Source organism: Lactuca virosa, chromosome 8 (assembly GCF_052849685.1).
Source record: "Lactuca virosa cultivar CGN04683 chromosome 8, Lactuca_virosa_CGN04683_v6, whole genome shotgun sequence".
NCBI lineage: Eukaryota > Viridiplantae > Streptophyta > Magnoliopsida > Asterales > Asteraceae > Lactuca > Lactuca virosa.
In genome coordinates, this window is record NC_136433.1 from 362,319,584 (window position 1) to 362,335,659 (window position 16,076).

Below are 16,076 nucleotides of genomic sequence, written 5' to 3' on the forward strand. Positions count from 1 at the left end.
TTTGCATCGGTCGTGCCAGGATTTCTTTCCTACTTCCAGCTGAATTAGGGGGCGTAAGCAATGACGAACAAAGACATTATTCAAGACACGTGTCCTGTCCGTGTGGAAGGAATTGTAATTATTATTTGTACTAGTCGGTAGAATATGACATAAAGTAAGTGTCGGTAGGATGTAAAATAAAGTGTAAGACCCTCCATAGTCTAAGGGTCTAAAATATAAATATAGTTTGTCGTATTGCAATCATACGATTGCAATAATAATTGTAACCGGCTCTTTCGAGCCTATAAATAGGGCTCTGCCCAAATGAAATAAACCAGGAGTTATTTGTGTTTAAGACTTGAGTTAACCCTCAATGTTCTTCTCTGTTGAAATAGATTTCTATTTCTGAACAACAGAGTCTTCTATCCAAAACCATCCGTATAATCGTCCATATAACCAAAAGAAGATCATTATCAAGATCATCCCGACGCATCGTTCAGGTATAACGATCTAATCCATCCTAGTTAAATATGTTAAATATCAAATTAAAAAAATAATAATAAAAGAAGGGTCATAATTGAAAAACCCTAAATAGTGATATTGATCCAATCTTCAATTCCCACCTTCCTCGTCAATCGCGTCCCGAAATTCTACCCATCGTCAACACCAGCGAAGCGAGCAAATGGAAAAAGGCGAAGCCTTCGTTGCCGATTCATCTCTCCCCTTCTCGATTCCCGAGTCATTGTTTTTCAGTGTTCACTTGGTAAGTTGCCAATCTTTTTTCTGTATATGACCTAATTCTCATTGGTTTCAAGAACTTGTACTTATTTAGTATTGTATCAACTGATCAGTGCACATCCACCATAGAGTATTTGAAGTTGCAAAGTACTCTAGAACTTCAAAGTACTCTAGAACTTTTACTTATTTAGGTATTCAAAGTACTCTAGAACTTCTGTAGCTCTATTCTTTTCCATTCGCTCAAACATAATTAGTCATCCTCGTAGTCAAATTTCTTTAAATCAAAATGCTGAGATTCATGTCTTCGTCTTCGATTCTACAATAAGCTTCCCTGTGCCTACATATTGGCTAAAACCCACATGATTTTTCCTATCATATTCATAGAGATGCTAAAGTTTTGTTGATTCAGTTCTAGTAATAGTACATGTACATTTGCATAGCCGAATAAAAACTGAAAAAGTGCTAAAAGCAAGGCACTAATACTACTATGTTTGGAAACATAGACCACCAAATTGACATAAGTCAACCACTAACAAAACATAAAAATAACCAAAAGAGCTCCTTTGATTATCCAAACAACAATCCCAATTACTGTCAGTGAAACCAAATAATCTAAAATCTGATACATTCGCCTACCATATTCCAAAGTCAACAGTTCCAATAACATAGTGAAGAATACTCCAAGTGTTTCATTTCAATTCTATGCTTTGGAAAAGTAGAATTGTCAATAAACGTGCATTTCTTTTACTTTTGATCAAAATTTCTGTGAGAAGAGGTGATTGAAGCATAAAAATTGTATTTTAAAAACATTTAGGCGACTTGCTTGTGGCTTTCTGCCTTTTCCAGGCTTCAATGTGTTCGACTCAATACAACCTTTGTAGGCGAGATATTCAAAATATACATAGTTGCTGCAATGCTTTTTACCCAATTTTTTTTGGCCATATAACTATGGTTTTGTCTTTCTGTTCATACTTCATACCATACCAACAAAACCTTTTATGTACCAAACAAATTTGTAAAGCAAATACATTTTTAAAAAAAATACAAAACGCGTATTTATACAAATATAGAATCAAACTAGATTTCTTAAACCCAAAATTACTCGAACAAAAGTAAACAAGTTGATTTTTTATTTTTTGCAAAAAAACAGAAACAAATCACATTTGGGTGCTGTTGTACCGGATATTTAAACCCTACCAAAACCACAAAGAATTTGAACATTTGTTGTTATAAAATAAATCTCTCATGTAATTATACAAGCAGCTTCCTCACAAAGTCGCCATCGGTTACCCTTAAATTGGATTATGGCTTCTAAACAAAAAAGTCAACCAAATTAAACAAATGCTTTTAACAGTAACAATAATAATATATTCCACATAGAAAATACTAATAACTTCATCAGTTTAAAAGGGGTGTACATTCTTGCGTAACACACCGTTCACATTGGCGAAAACCCCTATTCCATCCCATGGTAATGAAACAAACATTGACTAGCTTGAGTTTAAAAGTTGTTTCATATCTTCGTCTTTGATCACTGCAGGCCTACTAAGGAGTTTGTTTCTTTCTCATTTAACGGGCTTAAGGGGTTATGAACTTAAAATAGGACAGTTATGTTTGGTTTTTTCTTTTTGAATTGATCTGAAAAGAATGACTTACCGGTTTAAGCAAAAAAAACCTAGCTTAATGTATTAAGGAATCATCCATTTATCTATATTCCCTTCTTTTTTCCTCCTAACGCCTCTCACACAATTTTTGATGAATACTGTTAAAGTTAATGAATATTGTGAAAATTGTTTGGCGGAATGTAAGGGTAAAATGGTCATTAGTCTCATTTAGACGGTTTATTCACTCTAGAAGAGAAATCAACTTCACGTATACAACACTTTATTAGATAGACATAATTACCTATTTAGCCACTTTACTCATAAACGACTTTATAAGAAAAAAAAAGAGCCCCCCTAACCCCTAAATCTGATAACTGTACTGTATTTTTGTTTTCAGAGTTTCAGTTAACTACTGCAATGATAATTCTTTATTGTTATATGCATAGTCGCACATGTGCTTCGAGTTAACTTGTTGACCGATGGTTTTTAATTATCCCATTTTGTTTGGAACATGTTCATGAAAGTAGACTATATATATGTATAATAATCAACTTTGTATCTGATAGTATTAAAAAAGCTTGTTTATTTATAATGGTTATGAAGGAAAAGTAATGTCCTCTCTGAAATTGAAATTGCATCGGACGCAATGATATTTGTAATTCATGGAGGTGGGTGGTGGTGTTCGGTAGTCGGTGGTGATGGTGGGTGGGGATGGTTGTGGCGGGTGGTAATGATGGGTGGTGGAGGCGGGTGGTGGTGGTAGGTGATGATGGGTGGTGAAGGTAGGTGGTGGGTGGTTGTTGGTGGTAATGGCGGGTAGTTGTCATAATGGTTGGTGGGTGGTAGTGATGGGTGGTGGAGGTGGGTGGTGGTGGTGGTTGTGATGCTAGGTGGTCGGGGTGCTGGTGGTGATGGTGATGGGTGGTGGTTTCGGTGGGTGGCGGGCGGGGGTGGTGGTGGTGGGTGGTGGCCATGGTTGGTTGTGGTGGGTGGTGGTTTTCATGGGTGGTGGGTGGTGGTGGTCGTGATGGGTGGTGGAGGTGGGTGGTGAGTGGTGTTAGTGGGTTTTTAAAATTTTTTTTCTTATTTTTTGATTTATATTAATATTATTTGATGATTTTAATTTAAAAGTTGTGTGGTCCAAAATTGTTTTCAAATGTTTTCACAATAAGAAATGTTCTCGATTGAACGCTCCCCTATATATATATATATATATATATATATATATATATATATATATATATATATATATATATATATATATATATATATATAGGGGAGCGTTCAATCGAGAACATTTCTTATTGTGAAAACATTTGTGTGAACTTGCGAACTCATAATCAACTCATCATTTTTCAACACCAAAAACACTAGTCTTCTCCAAATGGTGCGTCTAAGCCATATCTAGGCTCAAAAAAAAAGATTTGATATAGCCATTTTCCATATTTAACCTTATTACTTTTTCCAGAATAATCCTGTAGCAGCTTTGATTCATTTGCCCTTTTTATTACCATATTAGGATCTGTATCAACTCCCAAGTCTTGTATGACATTAAGTAAACACCATTACAACTGTGAGTGTAGTCCCAAAAGTTTTCATGATATTAAGTGTCATTTTGGACAGAAAAGACAATTAATTTTCATGTAATCAACTTTTAATCAATTCAATACTTTAATACTTTCTTATAGTTTAAAATTGACAATTTTCTTATCATCCAAAAAGTAATAACTTATTATTGAATTTTAAGAAATTACTATTCTATCAGTAAAATGCAGATACAGCCGTTTACTTTATCTTGTAATTATTTATTTAGAAAATATAATTTTAGTAACATTTATCATCCTTCCGTTTATATATATATATATATATATATATATATATATATATATATATATATATATATATATTATCAAAGATTTAGTTTCCTTGAGTTTTACTCATTAACATTTGAATAACAAGTCTTTTTTTAGGGAAATGTAATAAAAATACAAAATAAGGATTCTATCAGTAAAAAGCAGATACCGTCGTTATTTTATCTGGCAATATGTTGTTGTTTTAGTCCGGAATCCGGAATGTTGGTTCGGAACATAGTCACATAAATCGCTGGGTGAGGCGCGATCTACGTACCAATTCGCCCGTACCAAAACGCGGTACGAACGTGTACCGGGGACGCTCGGGATCGCATTTCTAAACCTGGCGTTCCAAAATTGCAATTCAATCGTACCTGATGCTATTTGGATCACGACTTCCTTGATTCCAAAACGTGTTTGCAATCAATTGGGTACGTGATTGGGAATTTGAAAAGTCAATTAATTGGCGTGCGTTTCTCTATGTATTCGATCGAGCCTTTAAAATTGAGTTTATACTCTGTAATTTGACCTATATTTGGCTTCCCTCCCATCACAATTTTCATTCAATTTAATTTCCAGAACATCAAAAATCAGATTTCATTTTTTTTTTATTCTTGATTACAAAATCATGGTTTCTTGAAATAAAAGAAGTACAAATACCTTTCTGTAGTTGCTTGACTGCTTTTGTGCCTAAATCATTGAATGATGGAATCTGGGTGATTTCTCTGATGGGTGTGTGAGAAGAACGGAATTCAACTGTGGAATTAAGGAAGAAAAACATGGGTTCATTGAAAGTTATGTCCCTATCAGTTATCTTTCCGCATTTCTTCAATCTCAAACTCGAATCTAAAACTCTGGAATCTTAATTGGATGAGTCAGCACTTTTGACTTTTGATTTTTTTTTTTTTTTTTTTTTTTGCATTTGGTGTAACCTATTTTGAGTTTTTGATGTTTGTAACTTTGTTTGATTGCAAGTTTTATTTTACATTTATCTAATATGTTTTGAGTTTTGGAATTTTGGTACATGGTACCATAATATTTGGTACATCGTACCGGAGCGTCCCCCGAGCGTACCGAAATGAGCCTACCCCCTCTCGTACCGAATTTTAGAGACCTAGCGAATTGCGTACCGCGTACCCGTACCCGTACCAAAGCGTACCACGATTTATGTGACTATGGTTCGGAATTCTGTAATGTCAATGTTAAATGTATATTTTTTGTTAGAAAATTATTTTTTTAGTATTCAATGGGTATTATGGATCAAATGTTATTTTTGTCGGTATACATAGCTCATATGAACACTCTCTATTTAATGTCATATCATCTATTTTCTCAAATTCCATTCTCTTAGTCACCCTCTATCTAAAACTTCTCATTAATTTCTCATGCATCTTTAATAATTTGCATTTCAAAATAAATATTTATAGGTTAATTTGACTATTAACTTAGAATAAATTACAACAAAAAATAAACAAGAAAAAATGAACTAAAGGGAATTTTCGAAACAATAAGAGGAATTCGTTAATCTTAAACATTAACCGACTTAAATTTATGATTATAAAATATAACTTTTAAAATATAATTTGATTTAACGTATAATTTGCAAGTAATTTCTCTTTAAAAATAATTATTCATAATCATAAACATAAATTTTATTTATTTTAATTTGAAAGAAAAAGCAATATTATGAAAATTTATAAAAATATGGGTTTGACATGTTGAAGAAAAAGAAGATGATATTAACAAGTTCTATCTAAAGGAATTTTTAATCATACTAAGGTCATGTTTTTAACAAATAAGTTAGTTTATTGTAATTTATTACCGGTAAAATTACAAAAGGAACTTATATTAACTTATGAACTAGCTTATAAGCTAGCTTTTGACAAGTTATTTTGAAAAAAAAAATTCATAAGTTTATGGAGTTATCTCAACAATATTCAAAATATACCTTTGATATTTCTTTTAGTTATATATTTAAATGTTCATTTATGTTATTTTACATTTATCAAAGTTTTCAGATAAATGTTATTACACAAAAATAGACTCATCATGTTAAAAATAATATTTTTATTGAGAAGTCTCTATCTCTAAATGAATATGACATGTTTGTATATCAAACTTGATGTCACAACTTTTCGAGGGTGAAATATTACATGTTTCCAAAAGAAGACTAATCGTTAAAATAAAATTATTTCCGAAAGGAGACTAATCGTCAAAATAAAATTATTCGTCAATTGCCCATTGCAATACGTCCTCTCAAAAACATTTAACCATGATCATTTAATTTATCAAATCCATTGGTTTAGATGTTGTTGAGATATCGATGCGTCCCCTTAATAAGATACCATTTTAACATAAAACAACTTATTTTTATAGTTATTCTAAAAATTAACATATTTTATGTCACTTGTAACAAAATACTTTCACTTTTAACCAGGAAGTAAAACATATACCCAAATCATCCATAAGGTTTTATTTTTAATGCGAAATACCAGCCGAAAGAAACTAATACTCTTTAGAAACTATTCGCCGAAATAAACTATTTGTCGTCGCTGCATCGCGCGGATATCCCATTGGTATATATATATATATATATATATATATATATATATATATATTAGAGCCAGGTTCTTTTGAGAACCAAAAGATTCGTGTGAACTTGCGAACTCATAATCAACTCATCATTTTTCAACACCAAAAACACAAATCTTCTCCAAATGGTGCGTCTAAGCCATATCTAGGCTCAAAAAAAAGATTTGATATAGCCATTTTCCATATTTACCCTTATTACTTCTTCCAGAATAATCCTGTAGCAGCTTTGATTCATTTGCCCTTTTTATTACCATATTAGGATCTGTATCAACTCCCACGTCTTGTATGACATTAAGTAAACACCATTACAGTTATGAGTGTAGGCCCAAAAGTTTTCATGATATTAAGTGTCATTTTGGACAGAAAAGACAATTAATTTTCATGTAATCAACTTTCTGTAAATGTCAAAACAAATGTTGCATCTTGTACACATTAAAGATCACGCTTGTTGCAACGAAAATGTATAACAACCTTAAAGACATGAGTTCTAGCATGCAATAATAGTCTTACATAAGTTTACTTGATGTAAATTTGGTTTAGAACCTGAAATCAATACCTCTCCCAAATTTGTGTCTGAAAATATCATAAAGCGTTTACTGGAATGCCTTTGAGCATTCTCTTTGTTAAAAATATTTCCTTAAGTCTGATTATAGATGGATAAACATATTTTAATTGTCTATTGTGTCAGGTGTGAACATTGTTAAAAGCTAGCTCTGGATTGTGAAGGGCTTGATGCTAGCTTCAAGAAGACAAACCTTCATTTTAATTAGAAAGGTAATTCCTTCTATAATTTGCAAGATATATATATATATATATATATATATATATATATATATATATATATATATATATATATTAAATCTGCTCAATTATTCGGCTTTGATAAATTCTTCATTCTGTTTTATATTTGCATTGATTGTTGGTCATGCACAAATTTAGCTATTTGAAGCATTCTCATTTTGTAAGTTCTTGTTTACAACTATACGTGTTAAATACTTAAATGCAATAAATAGCAACATGTTTTCATTAATTTACATGTGATGTGGGGACTAAAGGAATATAAATTAGTGGATATTATTCTTCCACTGACTTCCAAGTCTTCCAAAGTAGCTCTCTATTTATTGTGTTATTAATGCATTTTTATCTTGTTCAACCATTTTCTTTAAACCAATCAAACACATTAATATGCTGTCTTGATCACTTTGCTATCAGCTAGGCTGTTTAGCTTATATATACAGACATTCATTTGAAATTAAATCAATAAATAACAAAATTGACATTTAAATAAAATCGACGCTAAATTGGATAGAGAGATAGCACCAGCTAAGTTGAACACATATTGATTCATCATTTCAAAGCTTTTTTTAATTTGAGTTTATTGATAATCATGAAACTTTATTATAAAACACATTATTAAATGTGATAATTTTGTTTCTATCATTTCTATTCATCGAATTTTTATTTCCATTTAAACAAGAAAAAATAAATCACTGTTTGTGTCCTTATATTTCATATTGGTCCAGTAGTTGGTTTTTTTAAAATTTCTATATGCAAATATAAATAAATATTTATCTTATTTTAGTTAGTAAATATTTGAAGGGAACTTATCACACAACTATTTTTATTTACAAAAGTAAAATGTTAGAATTTTGATAGGAGGGTTCACAAGGTTTATTGCATTTAAATAAAATTTGGATAGCTTTTAACCATGTTGAGCTATTTGATCCATTAGAACAGACTCTCTATAATTGCATGAAGAAGTATCTTAGATGACCAAATGAGGATTAGTTTGTAGAATCTGTTCAATTATATTTTGTTAAATACATTGCTGTGGCAGACCAAATCAATACACATATAAATGAAAATACATTGCTATTTCTTGCATTTATCCCTTATTATATTTGTGTTGGCTAAATAAAAAGCTCTTCTATATTCATCATCTCTTCAGTTGTGTTTTTTACTTTGTTTTTTTCTTGACTCACCCCTTTAATAGTCATGAGTTTAAGTTTTTCTATAGGCCAATTTTAGTGCATAAATTATCTTTGATTTTTCGAAAATGAAAGTGCTTGTTTGTCGAATATTGTGTTTTATTAGTTCATACTTTTAAAAAGGTTGTGGACTTGTGGTAATATAGATTTGCGTATGCAATGCCAATGGGTAATATAGTTAGCCATCAAGCACTTATGTTGATCAAGAAAAAAGAAAATAGCTTAGGACCACAAGAACACAAGTCTGTCATTGATTTCCATGTCTTTCATGGCCATAAGTTGCACTTAATTTTGGGCTTTATAAATTAACTACTTTTTTCATTATAAACAACACATCACTTCATCTGAACAATTCATCTTTCTACTTCAGTTTTATTTCCAATCTCTACACTGATTCAGGTTGATAATGGGGAATCAATGGGGTTTGGGGCTCCATCTCATTTTTATATGTGCTTTTCTGTTTGCAGGAGCCACATATACTACTTGTTTGGGTGATGGAAATACAAGTCTGACTGTTTGCTCTGAGCAAGAGCGACATGCTCTTCTCAAGTTCAAGCACAGTGTCATAGATCCTTGTGGAATGTTGTCATCATGGGTTGGCCATGACTGCTGCCTGTGGAAAGGAATCAACTGTGATGGTGTCACTGGAAAGGTAGAAAGCCTTCAACTCAGAGAATCTCCAGGATCTGAAGAGGGTTATGCTGAAGCCTGCTACTTAGGTGGTAATGAGGTATCTCAAACACTTGGACTTGAGTGGGACTGATTTCCGAGGAAGCCGAATCCCGGAGTTCATTGGATCCTTGAAACAGCTGAGCTACCTCAATCTCTCTTATGCTGGTTTTCAAGGTATTATTCCTCCTCACATTGGAAATATTTCTAATTTAAAGGTTCTTGATCTGAGTTCAATACAACTTCATGGGGCACAAAACATGGACATGTTGTTTTACATGATCCCTTCTTTAAAAGAGTTAAGTTTGTCGTATTGTGGACTTTCCAATGATGATCTTGGTCCTTTTCTTAATTCAAGTAGAATACTTCCCAACATCAGACACCTTGATCTTGGTGGCAATTCTTTTGAAGGTCCACTCCCTGGCTTTTTCAAAAACATGTCATCCCTAACATTCCTGGATCTTTCAATGTTTGATCTTAGTTTGGGATCGAACTTTGCAAAATTGCTATACATGATCCCTTCTTTATCAGAGCTGCATTTGTCAGGTTGTGGGCTCGATAAGACGCATCTATCTTCCCCTCGTCTTAATTTCAGCACATTTTCTAACATCCAACACCTGGGTCTTAGTCAAAATTCAATAGAAGGTGTATTTCCATCTGTTTTCACAAATATGAGTTCCCTAAGAGTCCTTGATCTCTCCTGGAACATGCTGAATTCATCGGTTCCTATTATGCCTAACCTTATAGATCTTGATCTTTCTGGTAACAATTATAAGCAGATTGAGGATGTTGGAATCTGGAGGCAATGCCACCTGAAACGATTACATGCATCAAACAATCATTTTGAAATAGAAATGATAGACTCACAGAATAACATATCGCAGTGTTCCCAGTATGCTTTGGAATGGTTGGTTTTAAGTGAATGTTCAAATGGTACAGTTCCAGAAGCACTTGGAAGACTTGCCAATTTAAGAGTGATCTTTCTACGGAGCAGCGGATTGACAGGCCCAATCCCAGAATCTCTTGGAAGATTAAGATATTTACAATCGTTAGATCTTTACGATAACCAGCTAACCGGTCCCATTCCTACATTCCTGGGGAAGCTTTCCAAACTTGATCTTTCTTTTAATCAATTGAATGGTTCAATTCCAGAATCCTTGGGAAATCTAGCAGCTTTAAAACATTTGGATCTAAGTTCCAATCGATTAACGGGGCCCATCCCAGCATCTCTAGGAAGACTTGTTTCATTACAATCACTGTCATTGGGTTCAAATTTGTTGAATGGGACTATTCCGGTTCAAACCAGGCAACTTGCCAAACTCCTTTCTCTAGATTTCTCTAATAATTCTTTAGAAGGAGTAGTTTCAGAAGAAGCCCATTTTGCTAACCTTTCAATGTTGAAGTACTTTGATACTTCTTCGAACCCCAGGTTGACATTCAATGTTTCACGTGACTGGATACCTCCATTCCAGTTGGTATCTCTTGACCTCAGTTCTTGCAATATTGCAAATGGATTTCCACAGTGGCTACGAAATCAAAGGAATCTTCATGAATTGGATTTGTCTAAGGCTACAATTTCGGGACATCATTCCTTTCTTAGATCTCTCTTACAACAATCTCAGCGGACCTTTTGACAAACCTTCCTAATGGGGCAACTCATAATAAGTTCAATTGTTTCCTTTATTATTTCTGGGAAATAACTTTTTCAATGAGTCGATTCCAAGGTCATTGTGTAGAAGGACAGATCTGGTATTTCTTGATCTTTCCAGAAATACATTAACCGGCAAAATTCTTAACTGTCTTGAGAATCTGAAAAGCTTGGAAGTCATGATACTTAGCTCCAATCAGTTGTCCGATGTCATTCCGAGTTTCGTAGCTCTTAATTCATTAGTTTGGTTAAAACTGAATGACAACAACTTTATTGGTGAACTTCCTCGGGAACTCGGGAATTTACAATATCTAAATATCTTAGATGTGGGTGAAAATAAATTGTCTGGAACTATACCTGAATGGGTCGGAGAGAACCTTACAAATTTGGCAGTTTTGAGGTTTCACAAAAATAACTTCACTGGAAGAATTCCAAAGTCTTTGTGCAAAGCTTCAAATCTTCAGATCTTGGATGTTGCACACAACAACTTGAAGGGACCCATCCCTCCTTGTCTAGGAGAGCTCATTGCCATGGTTGATAATAGCGGATCTGGGCTTGTTTTTGACTTTCTTAATGGGAATGTTGATCAGATCATGAAAGGTGTTGATCTTGAATATACAACAACTTGGAGAATGGTTTTTAACATGGACCTCTCAAGCAATCAACTTGTTGGAGAAATACCAGTCGAGCTAACTGCACTTTCCATGTTGGTGGGTCTCAATTTGTCTAATAATCATCTCAAAGGCTATATTCCACACAACATTGGTAGCATGATGAAGTTGGAATCTCTTGATTTATCTGGAAACGAGTTCACTGGGGCGATCCCTCCGAGCATGGCAGATTTGACCTTTTTGAGCCGTTTGAATCTGTCACACAACAACTTGTCCGGACGAATTCCAACAGGAAGGCAGCTGCAGACCCTTACAGATCCATCGATATATGAAGGGAACAAACACTTATGTGGACCTCCATTGCCTAACAGTTGCACAATTCCAGGAGAACACCCAACAACAACAACAACAACCAAGAAAAAGTTAGAAGCAGCTGATGAGAAGACCAAGGTATGGTTGTTTTATGCGGACATAATCTGTGGGTTTGCAACAGGGTTTTGGGGTATTATCGGAGTCTTGTTGTTCAAGAAGCAGTGGAGATGGAACCTTTTCATGTTTGCTCAGAAAATGATGGACATGATCAAGTAGTATGGATGTTATTTGGTAATATGAATGTTATTTAAAGGTGTCAATTTTGAAAATCTTACTGATTTTGGTATTTATACAAGATCAAGTAGTTAGATTAGTTTGATATGGAATTGAATTCCTTTGGAACTAAAAAAAATCCATGAGTGGTATGAATTCAACTTGAAATACGCTGCTTCTTCTTTCACAACAAGCAGCAGCTGCTGATTTTTGTTGCTTTTCATGTAAATGGCTCCAAGTAAGAATCAAATCAGGTAATCGAATCATTATCTATTTCTTGGTTGAGTTTTTTGTGGCTCTGCTCGGAACACTTGATCCCCTTGTTATGTATGGGTTTGTTTCTGTTAATCTCGCCATTTTCTATTTCATATGTTTTTTCCCTTTCGGTTTTTCTATGTGTATGTTCTTTGATCTTTGTCATCTTTGATATTGAAGTGGATTCGCCTATATTTCTTAATTTTGTAACATCATTTTTTTGAAGCATAACTATTGCAAAGGGATGTAAGATCTGACTTGGGCAGAGAGATCAAATAAATGCCAAGTGAAGGAGACAACCTGAAATGATCATTTGATTTTGAAACCGGGAGGGAGTCTTAAAGATGCTTGGCATAATCACCATAACCTTTGTTGCTAGAACAGATTCAAGGCAACATATCTTTTTAACTAATAATCACCATAACCTTTGTTTGTAGACTTGAATTCAAATAATAGATTTATCGTCTCGTTACACTACTAGAACAGAGGCATCTGTCAGTAAGGGCATTTGCGATTGACCAGACAGACGACTGCTGTCCATAGAGAGGGGCTCGCAAAAATAAGAATTTCTGACGAATTTTTTTTCTCTTAAATAACTTTTGCCAGAAGAATCTGTCGCTAAATGTATGTCATAATCATTTGTTGAACATAGGTTGAAAACCTGTAGCTGAATTATCATTAGCATAAAGGCATAATTTTATAGTTAGAATGCCTTATTACAAATTTAAGGCATAATTTTATAGGTAGAATGCCTTATTACAATTTTTTTTTTGAAAGTACAATGTTTTAGGACGAAATGAACACAAAATGCTATAACTAGGCAAAATAAAAATCATGATTTTAATATTTATATTCTACCTCAAGCTATTGTGTACTAAACTTCTTCTGATAGATGCTAGCTTCGTGTTAGAAAGGGTTTAATAGCCGTTACCTTCTCTAGTTTAGATACAACAATAACCAAAAACTGACTCATTTCCTCATCCATAAGTCAAAAAATTGTCGAATATGTGCCTTATTGGGCCTCATTAGCTTATTAATGCCATCTAGATATAGACCCACAAAAGGGGGAAATGAAAACACATAGAAGTGATCCATAAAAATGCAGAGACAAACTATAAATTGAAGAGTGTGCATTTGAATTTAGAGAATTCGCAGATATAAGAAAAGCTTAATCCATCAAAATATAAGTTTAGAGTAACTTATTCTAATTAGTGGTGCACATAAAATAGGGGAGCTGATTTTGCTACCGAGGCTTTTTATCGATCCACTGAAAATTTAAAATATAGACAATAATGCCCCTCATTTTAATTTAGAGAGAAATCCGATTTGTTTCCAAATGGACACGCCCCCTCCTTCGTTCTTCGTTCTTCCTTCTTCAGATCTTGCCATTAAATAGATTATCACAATCATAAAAAATCAATGGAGGAATCAGTGCATTGTCGATCTATGATGGTGATGGACTAATTTTCAGGGAATATGTTTATGTTTCTGATCCGTCCATCAAACACGATTTACAAAGCAGTTGTAGGTGTTTTATTTTTAGAGACCGTAAAAGCAAGTTTCGGTGTTGGTAGTAGGGGTCGGAGTGCAGATCGACACACCATTTTATTTTTCCGGTGATGGTTGACATTCTGATCGGGATATTATCCCCTTCTTAGGATCGTGGGTTTGAGGCTCATCTCCACTAAGTTTTAGTAGTATTTTATATTCCTCTGTTATCTTTGTAGTGGGAATGTTTTTTTGAGCTTTCAAAACATAGAAGAATAATTACCCTCAACCGTCATCTGTCAATTAAAAGAGAAGAACCAAACATCTCGAAACTCCAAACGACGCAGGGCTGCTTCTTCATCCTGATTCCCAACACATCTTCAAGAGCTGGAATGAAATGCATCTTCGAATTCAAAAGAACCAATGCTGATTTTGTTCTTAATATGATGATAATACATATAAGGACTTTCATTTCTAAAAGCCATAACATCAACGGAAGAAAATAGTTGCCGGAGTTGATCTTGGTGGCGATGCTTTTACATTAACTGTGGAGCTTAGTATAGATCATTTATTGAGCATGGCGATGGTTATAGTGAGTTGTATGTTCGCCAGAGATAGTCGTTTGCAGATTCCTTCGGCAATGTTTCAATGAGTTGCAGGTTCTCCGGAGAGTGCCATCGCTAATTGTCGGTGTGTGTGTGTGTGTGTGTGTGTGTGTGTATGTGTGTGTGTGTGTGAGAGAGTGGTTGCCAGAAATGGTGACCGGGAAAGATAGTAGACAGTTGCAGGTTTCTGACTTTTGAGTGAGAGGGGCGGAGGTTTAGTGGTGGTGGGAGGAGGGAGGCGATAGTTTAGAGGATATTGGCGCCGTAGATGGTGATCGGAGGTGGAAGAGTAGTTAAAAAAAGGGAGGCGGAAGAATTTGACTTATCTGTAACATACTCTAAACTAGAAAAGATTCCCCGGCGTTGCCGGGGTCGGAAGGTATTGCTTTGTAAAGTAAAGTAGCATGTTGGTTGCTTTTTGTCCGTTAATGTGAGGGTAATTTGGTCTTTTCAGGTAGTAGGGACTGAATTTGTCACCATGGGTAAACCATATGGACCATTTATGTAATTTTGGCGGTGGTGGTGGTGGTGGTGATGGCAGATGGTGGGTGGGTTTATGGTATTGGGTGGGTATTTTCTAATAAATAAAACATTAATTTAAAACCAAAAAGAGAATGTTAAATCTGGTAAACCACAGGACCAATCGTGTAATTTTGTCTAACAATAATAATAATAATGATGAGGGACCATTTCTGCCAAAAGACTAAATACTAATAATATGTAATAAAAGGCGAGGGTTATGAAAAATTCAAACCAAAGTGAAATGGTTGTCTGTGAACAAAAACATAAAGATGAATGGTCAATGTTGTAAGTTGGAGGACCAAAATTGACAAAAAAGGTGCCACTTTACTGTTAAAATCTTTCATAACTTTAATATATATAAAATAATGAAATGAGGATATTATTGTCCATATATTAGTGTTTCAGTGTGGAAAAATTACTTCCCTAAAATAGATTCAAACTCCAATCCGGATTGGTTTCAAATTGGTTCGGATTTTTTTGGCTCACTGTTTAGATCAGTTTCATCAAAACCGAAATGGATCGTAACCGAGTTTGGTGGCAAAATGTATACCCCTGATTAGATTGGAAAAATAATACAATATTTTTGTTTTTTTATTAATACCAAAAAACTAATTTCCAACATATTTAACTCCAATATATATATATATATATATATATATATATATATATATATATATATATATATATATATAATTACAAAAATAAACAAGGAAACCAAATACGAAAACAAAAATACTATTCGAAAAAAAGTATGGTTTGTATGATAGTGTTATCATGGTCCATCCTCTTTCTTTGGGTATAAATACCTATGCAAGCATAGTATCATCAGACATTGTTTAATAGAGTATTTTTCAACTTTGTTCATTTGCTTAACATAAATTTACACAACTCCATACCCTTTTTATCTCTTTTATTGTAGAAATTACAATAATAACCTTAAGA

The 16,076-nt window shown here is 33.8% G+C and overlaps 1 long non-coding RNA gene and 1 pseudogene across 1 annotated transcript; both read left to right on the forward strand.

Moving 5' to 3' along the window:
- The first annotated feature begins 571 nt into the window (after nt 1-571).
- LOC145129309 (uncharacterized) lies at nt 572-2,913 on the forward strand. The gene is made up of 2 exons (XR_013717443.1): nt 572-742; nt 2,719-2,913. It is a non-coding gene; the product is annotated as an uncharacterized LOC145129309 (long non-coding RNA).
- Nucleotides 2,914-8,911: 5,998 nt separating this feature from the next.
- Nucleotides 8,912-12,632, forward strand: LOC145129307 (receptor-like protein EIX2; annotated as a pseudogene).
- Nucleotides 12,633-16,076: the final 3,444 nt, after the last annotated feature.